The sequence below is a fragment of the Triticum aestivum genome, chromosome 3D (assembly GCF_018294505.1).
Source record: "Triticum aestivum cultivar Chinese Spring chromosome 3D, IWGSC CS RefSeq v2.1, whole genome shotgun sequence".
NCBI lineage: Eukaryota > Viridiplantae > Streptophyta > Magnoliopsida > Poales > Poaceae > Triticum > Triticum aestivum.
Window position 1 is genome coordinate 55,081,807 of NC_057802.1, and position 8,807 is coordinate 55,090,613.

The 8,807-nt window shown below is 47.4% G+C and overlaps 1 long non-coding RNA gene and 1 pseudogene across 1 annotated transcript; one reads left to right on the top strand and one right to left on the bottom strand.

The window, feature by feature from the left end:
- The first annotated feature begins 1,290 nt into the window (after positions 1-1,290).
- On the top strand, positions 1,291-3,250 carry LOC123077364 (uncharacterized). The gene is made up of 3 exons (XR_006436558.1): positions 1,291-1,720; positions 1,850-1,917; positions 3,122-3,250. It is a non-coding gene; the product is annotated as an uncharacterized lncRNA (long non-coding RNA).
- On the bottom strand, positions 2,348-6,074 carry LOC123077363 (receptor-like protein 7; annotated as a pseudogene).
- Between the last annotated feature and the right edge of the window lie 2,733 nt (positions 6,075-8,807).

The window sequence follows — 8,807 nt, forward strand, 5'->3', positions numbered from 1 at the left end:
GTATGATTAGTGTACGATTGAATCGGGGGCGTCACACTGGCGGCGCTGGTGCCGCCCTGCTGCAGCGTGGCCGGCGGGGCTTTACGGGCCCGATTTGGGTCTCGCCGGGCTAGGGGTGGCCTGGTATGCCCTGCTGCTGCGTCCGGACGGCGACCGCGACGGTGCCGGAGACTCGGGCCTCCCGCACGATGGCGGTGGAGGTAGTTCCCTCCCGCGTGGCACCGGTGCTGCTGCTCCCGTCGCCTCGTGCGTCTCTCTCCATCTTCTTGGTCTCGTGGTGGTGATCTCAGTGAGGCGGCGTGGGTGGCGTCAAGACTGCGGTGGCGCATGCTGGTGGGCAGCGAGGTGGCTGGTTGGCTCCGGCCTGGTTGGGCGGTGGGGTTTGGAGTTCGGGAGAAATCCCTTGCCGGCTTTTCCGGCTCCAATGCGGTGACACCTGCGGGTGCCACCATTCCTTCCTGGAGGGTGTCGGAGGTATCCATCCCCCACTCCCTTCCGCGTGCCGGGGGAAACCCTAGGACACGTCCGGGCAGCAGCGTCGTTGGCGTCGCATCCCTTCTTGGAGGTGCTGCTTGGTACGCGGCGGATCGGAGCTTTGGTATGTGGTGGGTCGAGTCCGGAGGGCGCAGCGGTGGCGGGTCATCCGCGCTTTGTCGAGCTGCCGTTGTTGGCATTTCTTTCTTCTTTCTTTTTTTTTTCTTTTGGGCTTGTTGTGCTTCTCGCCCGAGCTTGCTATGTGATCGGCGTTGGTTGCTTTGTAATACAAAGCGGGGAAACCCTTTTTCGGTAATCTATAGCCCGCTATAGCCTTTTCAGCAGGGTGGCGCTAAATGGTTGTCTTTACAAATAGCCCGCTATAGCTGATTTGGAGGTCCACCGCTATTTTCCATAGCCCGCTATTTAAAACATTATTAATATTCCGATGCTTGGATAGTGAGGTGTCTTTGTGAAGCTGGGGATGAATGATGGCTCCTTGCTCCATAGCACTCAACTAAAAGTTTGCAAAATGAGGTTTATCGCCGGCTCATAGGATAATTAAAATCTTGTTAAAAATCACATCAAATGAAGACCTTTTAAAAAAGAGGAGAATTAAGATCTTGTCATGATGAAGAAGCTCTCACTGACGCAGGAATTTCCTACATAGTCCTCTGTTAAGCTGTCACCAGGTGCTTATTATTTCGACCTTGATTTATTCTGACGAACGGATGAAACATCGTGTATACACTGCAGGCAGGCAAAGAAGAGTAGTTTCCCTGTGTAGGGTTGTGTAAAAGCTACAGGGATGTATGTGTTCCTCCAAGCACCAACCGATCAACGTTTGCAAGTGAAGCAGGGGGCTCTCCCACGGCAACGTCGGCGTCCACAGGCGGCTGCAGCTCATGCACCAAAGTGGTGCGGCGCTCTCGACCTCCATCGCCGACGCGCACGGCGCCCTCACCGATGGAACCGTCGCAGCTAGGGCGTGGCATCCTGTACGTTCATTGTCTATCTCTCCGCCTCGCCCCACTCCAACTCCTCACAATCTCTGCCTCTACTTGGAGCTCGCACGAGAGATGAGACCCAGGAAGGAACGCGCCTCGTCGGAGCAGGAAGGCCTCCCAATTTGCTGACTCTATCTGTGTCATTTTTTCGATCTGTCATCATTCGGGGAAGCATGGGGTTCTTCGTCGCGCTAAAGGTGTTCGATGGAATGTGTCTGTGGCACGGCTCCATCTTACAGGTGGGAGCAAAATCTGCTCATCTCATTTTAGTTTATTTCACATTGGTGAGTGAAATACAGGTTTGCTTGAACACTAGGAACCGTAATTCTAGAGTTTAACATCAATGCTGCCTTTTGTTACCTTTTCAGGTGACCTCAGTCAACAAGAGAGATGGGGATCAAGGTTTCCCACTGGCTCTGCGCTGATAAACAAGCAGGTTTGTACAGCCCACAAGATTCTGCTCCCTTTACAGTTTAATTAAATATGAAAAGGAGAAAAGGTGCATTAACCTCAAACAAGTACTAGGTTCGTACAAGCTCATATGAATACATGATACACAAACACGCTGACACACCCCAAGTCATAGCGTCATCACTGGTGGAATGGGAAACTGTTGCAGGTCCAACGTTTGGCCTGCCAAACCACTGACAACACAACTGCCACCGCAAAGCCAACTCCAAAACCGGATCCGACAAACACAAACAACACTATGGTCCCAACACTGTCTTGCGAAGACACTGAGGAGTTGAGGGTTCCAGTACCTGAACTGTTGCACTCTTTGGAAAGTGGCTTCCCACAGAGTCCTTCATTGCCTTCGAATGAGCTGTTGGTAAACGACGAGAACTGCTGCCCTTGTGGTATCATTCCGGTCAAATTGTTGTAGGAGAGATTCAGCACCGCGAGATATGTTAGACTGGTTAGATCCCGCGGGATCACCCCTGAGAGCTTGTTCTGAGAGAGGTCCAGTGACTCAAGCTGTGCCAAGTCACCAAGCTTTGATGGGATTCTTCCAGTGAAGGCGTTATGTGAAAATGTTCAGACCATGTAGAGCAATAAGATTCCCAACTGAGTCTGGGATGGGACCATCAAATGCGTTGTTTGAGAAATCAAGCATCTTGAAAGTGGTTAGGATCTTGGTAAATGTAAGATCACTCCCTTTAAATGTGACGACCATACTATCTTGGTATAATTTATTAGATGATCCAATCCGCTGAAAGGCCAGAACATCACCCTCGCTTGTAGAATTTGACATCATAGTTTCTAGTTTCTCGAACCATTCCGGATGCAAATTCCCAGAAAAGTTATTTGAGGCTAAATCAATAATTTGCATTCTTGAGAAAAAAATTCTGGCAGCAACACCTTTTGTAAGGCTCCCAATTGAACCATAGAATTGGTTGGATCTTAAGATGAGAACTCGAAGACTGGAAAGGACTCCCAACCAGGTTGGGAAAGAATCAACAATATGATTGTTACCTATATCAAGGACCTCTAAGCTTCTGCAGTTAGAGAGAGAGATCTGGGTATTTTTACTTCAATTCGGTTGCTGTTCAAATCTATTGTCTGAAGCATACAGCCTTCTCCAATATTTCCAGGCAGCATCCCATCTAATTGGTTGTTTCTCAACTTTAACATTTTCACAGCCATGTTGAATCAAGCAGGATGGAACCGGGCCAGTAAGGTTGTTATATGACAACTCAAGCATTTCATGGTTTGCACCACAAATTGAAGTTGGTATATGACCATTTAGTTTATTCTTGGACAAATCAAGCTTGATGGAGCCGTTGATAGGTATATCCACGGCCGGTGTAATTGAAGAGAAGCTATTGTTGGAGTAAACTAACAAAACTCCACCGAATATTCTGGATATGAGTGGTATCCGTAAATTCCCTTCAAGTCTGTTGGAACTAAGATCAAGAAAACCCAAACTCCTTATGATAGGATTAAGTGGTGTACACTTCTCCAGGGTAGTGAACATGTTGTGTGAAAGGTTGAACCGGATGCTATTCTTCCCATTCTCCCACAACCAACATGGTATAACTCCATCTATACTATTGCTTGAAAGGTCAACATCCTCCATCTCATATTGATGCCTCAACATACTTGGTATTTTGGTAAGGTTGCAAGACGCAAGGTATAGGTATTGCATGCTAGGCAGGGAAGGGAATGGATATTCTCCATCTATTACTGATAGCATGTTGTCAGAAAGGCTCAACAATTTCAGATATTTCAGTCCTGACAGAAGGTCAAGCTCTACAGTGCCCTCCAATTTATTTGACTTAAGCAGTATACCTTGGAGTTTTGTCAACTGAAGAATGATTTGGGTATGTGGCCACTTAGCTGATTAAAACATAACACAACATAATATAAAGGTGAAGATCGTGGTGCAGAAACATCTTCAAGGTGACCAGAAAGTTGATTTGATCCTAAGTTCAGTTCTTCCAAATTTGGATGATTTAACAGACATTTTGGAATGTCACCTGCACACAGAGATAAAATCAATCAATTCAAAGGGTAGTAATTTACTGATATATATGCTTCTAAACTGAAATAGAAACGCATGTGAACAAAAATAACATGGCGCTGAATGGATAAAACTTTTAACATATCACATACTCCCTCCGTAACTTAATATAAGACGTTTTTCTTTTCATAAGTTCGGACTTTTGGTTGTGTTAGCTAGTGCATGAAGCTCAGGAAGAAATGTGCAGACCAAGGGGCCACAAGTCTATGGCGAGTGGCGGAGCAAGTATTTAACATATCGAAAGGTTGTGCATGGGCAAGTCGGCAGCTCATATGATTTCTTTTATGATAGATCTTCTCACAAATTGCATTGATTTTCATTTTAGGATGTAATAAAACACTAGGATGGTGGCGTTTGTTTAACACTTTCCCCTTATTATTGTTGAGCACCAAGTCCAACTCAGCAATATGTAAGTGCGCTTTCTTTTATGCTTTTTTGCAGGAACCCTTTTCTTTTATGGCTAGACTATATAACTTTTCGTTTATTAAACCGGGGTTCAATCCCCTTTCATTAAGAAAAATCTCCCACGAACAAAGTTCTCACTGTAGGTACAGGAAAAAACCCTAGGAATTTAGGATCTCACCTTGAAGGTTATTTCTGGTAAGATATAGCCGAGAAAGATTTGTTAAGTTGTTGATCCAGATGGGTATCCTCCCATATAAGCTGCAATCTCGAAGCAACAAACTTGTCAAACTTGTAAGGTTGCGAACCCAAGAAGGTATCGGACTGGACAAGTTGTAGTGTTCCAGGTCCAAGTATCTTAAACGCTCAAGATTGCCAATCCAAGAGAAATTTGGCTTCTCTGAGCCTGACCCATGGAGGGTCAAGGACTGCAAGCTAGGAAGCTTGGATATTAAAGCGATAGTGCCATCGACAACTTCTCCCATGCTTAGTGCCAAGGATGCCAAGAATTTGAGGTTGACAAACGAGTTTGTTATTGAGACGGTGAAGTTAGTGTCTATTAGATGAAGTAACTCCAAACTATTTTCTTCTGGGAAAATTGGTAGGTGACCGGAAAGCCTAGGGTTCCAAGACAAGTCAATCGACCTTAACTTTTCAAGATGGAATATCTTTGTGGGAACTGTCGTTCAAAGTCATTATAACGCAGGTCAAGAGTGCTCAAGGAAGAGAAGTCGGTAAGGAACTGGGGAACATTGCCAGAAATACTATTCTCTGAAAGTATGATCTTCTCTAGGTACCGAAGCCTCGAGAAAGAACTATGTATATGACCTGATAGTCCACATGCATCCAAACTAAGGAATTGTAGTTGAGGGACAGAGTTTGCTAAAGATTTGGACCAATTTTGTTGGTCGCGGGAGATATCCACACCATTAAGCTTGAGCTCCCTCAACAACAACAGCAACAACAAAGCCTTTAGTCCCAAACAAGTTGGGGTAGGCTAGAGGTGAAACCCATAAGATCTCGCAACCAACTCATGGCTCTGGCACATGGATAGCAAGCTTCCACGCACCCCTGTCCATAGCTAGCTCTTTGGTGATACTCCAATCCTTCAGATTGCTCAAATTGCTCAAATTTCCTACAACCATTTGAAAACTGGGGTCATTGAAATACAGTTCAATGTTGTAGGAAGAATCAAGCGTGCGCAAATTCTTGAGGTGGGAAATTCCTATGGGTATCTGACCAGCCAAGTTGGTATCAGACAGGTTGAGGCTGAGGAGCTCGATCAGCCGCTCAAACCTGAATCTAGGAAGGCTGGTCAAGCCAAAGTCATTACCAGAGAGGCTGAGATTTCTGAGAGAGGTGAGGTTGAATAGTGCTGGGCTGAGACCACTGATGCTCTGAAGGTTACGATCACCAAGGTCCAAAGTGATCACCTGACCAGAGGCCCTGTTGCAGCCAACACCCTCCCAGCGGCAACAATCTGTACCATGCTGCCACGAGGAAAGGTTGGGGTTGTAGAAGGAGCGTTTCAGCTGGAGCAGAGACGCAGCCTGATCAGGGAGGCACTGGACTGTGGTTCCATTGCCGCCGTTGGCAGCAATGTGGGTGGAGCAGTAGTATGCGAGGAGTAGCAGGGTGAAGTGAAGCTGTGGGCGCCTAGTAGTGCTCATCTTTTCTACTGCTTATCTCCTTTACAACTTGAAGCCGGTGCTCAGGGTGGTAATATATAGTGCCATTCCCCTTCCTGCCTGCCAACTGGAACGTGAACCGTACTACCTTCTGCAGACGAGCAAATGATGGACGGAGCGACTTCAGCTCGTCTCGCGGCAAAGCAACGACCCCCGGTCCGCAGGCGAAGACGCCAGCCACGCGGTTCTGCTGTTGTAAATTGGACCGGCTTACTCGCAATGCTCGTGGTTGGCGGTGGATGGCAAGAGGCATTTGAGACGACAGACGAGGGGCCTGGAGCACTGGCCAAACCCTCCTCCCGCGGTACATGTGATGTGAAGGCGGAAATATGCATGTAAAAGGGACCGCCCAACTACCTGCCGCGTGGGTGAGGAGCTTGGAAGTCGGAAGTCGGAACAACGATGATGAACGTGAACGCATACATTTCACGGCCGACGACCCATCGTCAAGTGCATGCGGTCCAAAACTCTCAAGTGCACAGCTGACCATGGTGGACGAGGCCACGCGGTTCCTTACCTTACCGGGGCACTTGTCAGGGCCTCGTGGCCAACATGATGCACGCGAAGACGGGGCTGAATCAACAGCTGCAGAGATTGTCAAGTAGTGTTTTACAGTAGTAGTATTTTTCTAGCCTTGTTTTTGAGTCTGAAATGCGGATCATTGGTCGTGTAAATCTGTAGTCCGCATCGAGTTGGACGTTAATGAGTTCTCTCCTAGATGCATTGTAAATCTGTACGTCCATACAAGTAAAGAGGAAACTCAGATGAGATGCAGGTTGTAGCAGGGCTAGCAGCGCAATGTTCTAATTAGGCAGAGCGGCGTCACCCGGCTGATCCGCGGGAAGGAGGGGTCAGTTGGCTGGCTAGCCACTCGATCGATCCATCGGATCACACAGCAAACAGACTCCCCAACAGAAACTGCGCGTGCTTACCTACGGGTTGGAGTGGAGGCCACGACAATTCGTCTTTCTCGATTCACTTTTGCAATCTGCGAACGTACTGTTCCATAATTTATTTTCGTTGGCCTTGACAACAGAACGTCGTAACACTCCATGTACGATTCTACACCGTGTGTTACACGCTCGTGTGGGGGCTATTTAATACTCCCTCCATTCCACAATGTAGTGCGTATAGTTTTTTTTTTAAGTCAAAGATCACAAAGTTTGATCAAGTTTATTTAGGAAAATATGAACAACAATAACATAAGGCTAATATAATATGAAAGTACATCTTGTGTTTTATGTAGTGATATGAATTTGATATTATATATGTAGATACTTTTCTCTAAAAACTCGATCAAAGTTGATGAAGTTTAACTTTCTAAATAATGCATATGCACTACATTATGAAACGGTGGGAGCATTCGTCTTAGGCATCAGAATTCCAAAACCGCTACCCTATGTTCAAACTTGCAACATTCATAGGAGCGCGGTCGAGCAAACTTGTAGCGCCGAACGCCGGTCCGTCTTGTGTCATCAACGCCCTGCCTGCAACACTGGCACCCGACCTACCTTGCAGCAATACTGGCTGGCGTTGCGTAGCTTGTTTTCGGTTTGCAGCAATAGTGGTCCGCTTGCTCAAGTTTTCCGACACACGGCTGCCGTCGATTCGTGGGCGACAATTCAGGCTTAAAAGTTTCTCTCTGTTGATAAAGAGGGCTTCCTCTCCGACTTTATTTAATTAAAACCATGATCTCTTTATAAACATCTACCAAAGATAAAGAGGTAATAGCACCGCGGGTCCTAGAACTTATCAAGGATGTGATGAATTGGTCTTAGAACTTGCACAAGACGACAAACTCATCCTACAACTCGCAGCAAATGTGCAAGTTTGGTCCTGGGCCAATCAGGAGTTGCCAACTGGAGCCAGCTGGACTGGGCCGGTCAACTCTCGTCTATTTGCATAAAAGACCCTGCCTTTCATCCAAATTAACCCGCAGGGGTCGAGACCATTCCTGGTTCCTCCAACCACAAACCGGTCACCCCCATCCTCGAGGACCGTCAGGTCCCCCGGGTGGACTGTCGCCGCCGTGGCCACCTCGCCGCCGACGAAGACGGCCAGCAGGAGGAGGAGGAAGGGCGGTGGCGCGTGTGCCGCTACAGGTCCAGGCGCATTGGCGGCGACGGCGGCGATGGGGTAGGGAGGGATGGGGGTGACCGGTTTGTGGTTGGAGGAACCAGGGACGGTCTCGACCCCTGCGGGTTAATTTAGATGAAAGGTAGGGGGTTTTTTTTTTTTTGCAAATAGACCAGAGCTGACCGGCCCGGTCCAGCTGGCTCTAGTTGGCAGCTCCTGATTGGCCCAGGACCAAACTTGCACATTGACTGCAAGTTGTAGGATGAGTTTGTTGCCTTTTGCAAGTTCTAGGACCAATTCATCACATCCTAGACAAGTTCTTGGACCTGCGGTGCTATTACCTCAAAGATAAACTAAAAGGGACACTACGGGCAAGTTAGACCAGAGCGAACCTAAAACTCAAAAGTTTGGGCATAACGCCATGCACAACCGGCAAAACATTCAGTCTAAGAGAACACCTAACATGGCAAGCAGTCCAAGCAGGAAATTATGTGGCCAAGGTCATTTCCCGTGCAATTGCTGCAGCGTCATTATGGATGCCGTACTGGCAGCTACGTTTTTCGTTGCCTTGCAGAGACTTGACTCATGAGACTTAATTCAAAGTTCAGAGAACGACTTGGTACCTCTCATGCGTCAAGG